Genomic DNA, 3254 nt, shown 5'->3' on the forward strand with positions numbered 1-3254 from the left:
GTAATTAGGTTATAAATAGTTCTTTTTCTTACTGAAGGATGATTGTTTGTTTGGCTAATTTTTATCAAAACTTCATTCCATATCTCTCTCTAAATTCTTTCATTCGACGGGTATCACAACCCAGTTCTTAGTCCGAAGTATAGCGGGTGATCTCTAGTGGTGGTTCTAGGTGTGTGGTCGTGAGAAGATTTTAAGCATCAGGGAGCTTCAAAGATAAAGAATTTCTTTTAACGATGTTAATTACTAAAGTGTTTAGTTGCATATAGAGTAATTTTTCGATCCTGTTTTCACTGCTTTTGTATAATTTTCAGCATATAATTATTCTTTACCCTTCCACAATTTAATTATTTATATATATACATATATAATTAACCATAATTCCTTAAATTCATAACTTAATTCAATTCTCAATAACACCAAAAGTTAAATCCTTTAATTAATTAAACATTCATCCAACAAATATTTAATTAATTCTAACTTTCACAAAAAAGATAATTCTTGATCAATTATCTCAAAGTAACCTCAAAATTTAACACAAAAAAAGTAAAAATTAAGATAATTAAATCCAAAATTACCTTAAGTTTTGGGGCGTTACACTTCAAGAGTTCGAATTATATTTAAAGCATCAGCATATAGTTATAATAAAAAATTCTAACGGTTATTTCTTTATAAAAACACCCGAACAAATTAGAATAATATTTTGTACCATTCTTTCAACAAATATCCACTCAGGCGATTGTACCACATTCGTCATGATTGTTTCTGTAACGACCCGACTCTTTATGCTGAATCGAAGTGGTTACTGAATCTAGGATCAGTGTTTAAGTCATAAAATCCGGTGTAAATAAATGCAAAGAAATCTAGCAAATGTATTTATGAAAGATAGTTAAAGTAACATGTAGAAATACGAGTTAAGTTTAAAATCCCTAAGCGGGCCCTATCTACAAAAATAACCAAAGTAAACATGCAGAAAGCCGAAACATGAATTTAACTGTAAGGTAAAACATGTGCGGAAGCAGGAAAACCCCTATGGCTCGCCACGGTCACTTCACGTCGCTCGCCAGCTTGCCCTTGCCCTTGCCTCGTCCTCTACCTGAAAACATAAAACGAAGAGAATGAGTATAAAAATACTCAGTAAGGGACCCACTACTAGTCCCACTAGGTGCCTGTTAACATTCCTATCGAGTCCTGAAACTAGTACCCAATCTCTGGCACGCTCCCGAACACGTGCAACATGCGCCCCGTGGGGACTTAACTCTGGTCTTCGGTGTCCAGGGGACACTTAGGACCGTCGGGATGCGAGGACCCCGTCGAGTCGCTCGAGTCATATCTATAGTCATGCTGGACTGGCGCCCCGTCGAGCCTAACAGTCCTAAATAGGTGGTGATCCCGAAGGACACCCATGCAGGTACGACTCAGATAGGAGAAGTTAACAGGTACCCCCAATCCCAACATACATATGCATACGTCATCAAATTATCATCAGAAAATAACCACCATCTCATCCCCCACTACAGCTATCATCAAACAGTCACTAATAGTTCTCATTATACAGTCACATACGTCGTAAGTCCATCAGTCTTATCATACAGTCACATACATCATAAGTCCATCAGTCTTATCATACAGTCACATACATCATAAGTCCATCAGTCTTATCATACAGTCACATACATCATAAGTCCATCAGTCTTTCCATACAGTCACATATGGTTCGAGGGTCCTCATTACCATAATATTATGCCAAAGTATGGCCATGTCATTCGTCAGATCATGATAAAATATTATCATACATCGTAAGCCCAACCATCATCGTATGTCACTGAAGGAACATGCAACATCAAATTCTCACATGGGGCTAGTAGTAGAAATCTCTTACCTCGAGATGTTGCTAGATGAGTTCCTACTGAGGAAGTCCTAAGCTGCAGCAGCTATTTGGTCCAATTTGCAAAAATTTAGGTGGAAGGAGCCAAAACAGGCTTGGCGGCTCGGCTGGAAGAAGGCAGGACCGGCTCGGCTTGGTGCAGACGCGGCTCGGCTCGGTATGGGGACTTCGCGTGCGGCTCGGCTTGCTACAGGGAGGGGACGCGGCTCGGCTACGCGGAACACACGGCGCGGCGCGCTTGCACGCGGGAGAGTCAGGCACGTGTGGCACGGGCGCGGGTTCGGTTCCGGGTTCGGGCGCGCGGGCGGTTCCAGGTTCGAGCGCGCGGGCGGTTCCGGGTTCGGGTTCGTTCGTCGGCTGGAGGCGGGCGCGTTCGCGGCTTCGATACGGCTCGGGTGTAGGCGCGTTCGCGGCTCGGATTTGCAGACGCGTTCGCGGCTCGGATGCAGACGACGATGGCTGGCGACGCGGCTTCGACGTGGAGGTGGATCTCGGCTTCGCGACGCGTTCGGCGCAGAGGTGGATTCGGCTTCGGGACGCGACGGGTTTCGGCTGACCTGCCTCAGATCGAAGCGGCGCGGCTCCTTCGGCTGGCGGACGCGGTACGACGCGGCTTCTACGATGGCTGGCTTGCGGCGGCGTGCGACGGCGGCGGCGGCGGTGGAGATTGGCGGCGGCGGCTAGGGTTTCCCCTTCTCTCCCTCTTCTCTTTTCTTTTCCTTTTCTTTTCCTTTTCTTTTTCCTTTTCTTTTCCTTTTATAAAATAATTTCCCTTCTTTTCTCTTCTTTGTTAAATTCCAAATTTCACCCTTCTCTCTCAAATTTCTCCAATATCTTCACCAAATTCCTCCTTTCCCTCAACTTCCAAATACCAATTAAATCTTTAATTACCAAGTATAATTAAAGTTGAAATTTGCTTAATATTTTAAAAGGGGAAAATTCACATCTTGATGACATAAGTTTCATTATTTAATTATAAACAAATAAATGAATAAAATAAAAATAAATAATCGAATTTAAAAAAAAATGAACAACATGAGATCATTGGGGTGTTACAAACTTCCCCCCTTAGAAAGCTTTCGTCCTCGAAAGCTCTAATCCTCGAACATTTCTGGGTACTGGGCCTTTATGTCCTCTTCTCTCTCCCACGTGGCCTCTTCAACTCCATGGTTCTGCCAGAGGACTTTGACTAGTGGAATATCTCGACTACGAAGCTTCTTGACCTCTCTTGCCAAGATCTCGACAGGCTGCTCCTCGTAGCTCAAGTTCTCACTGACCTGTAGGGGCTCGAAGTCCACGATGTGCGTCGGGTCTGCGACATACCTCCTCAACATGGAGACATGGAATACGTCATGCACTGCTGAGAGGG

The 3254-nt window shown here is 43.7% G+C and overlaps 1 long non-coding RNA gene across 1 annotated transcript; it reads right to left on the minus strand.

Moving 5' to 3' along the window:
- Positions 1 to 837: 837 nt before the first annotated feature.
- On the minus strand, positions 838 to 2880 carry LOC127150891 (uncharacterized). Its single transcript, XR_007823440.1, has 2 exons — positions 1880 to 2880; positions 838 to 1093 (listed from the first exon to the last, which is right to left on the minus strand). It is a non-coding gene; the product is annotated as an uncharacterized LOC127150891 (long non-coding RNA).
- Between the last annotated feature and the right edge of the window lie 374 nt (positions 2881 to 3254).

This window comes from Cucumis melo, chromosome 9 (genome assembly GCF_025177605.1).
Source record: "Cucumis melo cultivar AY chromosome 9, USDA_Cmelo_AY_1.0, whole genome shotgun sequence".
Taxonomy (NCBI): Eukaryota; Viridiplantae; Streptophyta; class Magnoliopsida; order Cucurbitales; family Cucurbitaceae; genus Cucumis; species Cucumis melo.